Source organism: Pteropus alecto, unplaced genomic scaffold, assembly GCF_000325575.1.
Source record: "Pteropus alecto unplaced genomic scaffold, ASM32557v1 scaffold3, whole genome shotgun sequence".
NCBI classification, from domain to species: Eukaryota; Metazoa; Chordata; class Mammalia; order Chiroptera; family Pteropodidae; genus Pteropus; species Pteropus alecto.
In genome coordinates this window covers 70,231-70,469 of record NW_006442484.1, presented here as the reverse complement: position 1 = coordinate 70,469, position 239 = coordinate 70,231, and the positions used below count along the sequence as shown (strand labels likewise).

The following is a 239-nucleotide window of genomic DNA, read 5'->3' as shown; positions in this document are numbered from 1 at the left end:
CGCCCCCCGCCACCTCCCGGCTCAGGCTGCCAGAGCCTCCTCCCCCGCGCGGGCCAACACCGGCTCCCCAGCCAAGGGGAGGGGGCGGAGAACTGGGGCGGGGCGAGGAGCCCCGGGAAGGATCCGCGTAGTTTCCCCCGGAGGAAAGCTCCGCTGCCGCCGCGCGAGAGGAAGCAAAAGTGGGGGGGGGCGGCGAAGGGAAAGTGTAGCCTCCGCGCGCCCCACGACCGCGGAGGCCA

General features: G+C 74.9%; 1 protein-coding gene across 1 annotated transcript in view; it reads right to left on the bottom strand.

Moving 5' to 3' along the window:
• EVA1C (eva-1 homolog C) overlaps positions 1-239 on the bottom strand; it is a 71,490-nt gene that overhangs the window by 66,452 nt on the left and 4,799 nt on the right.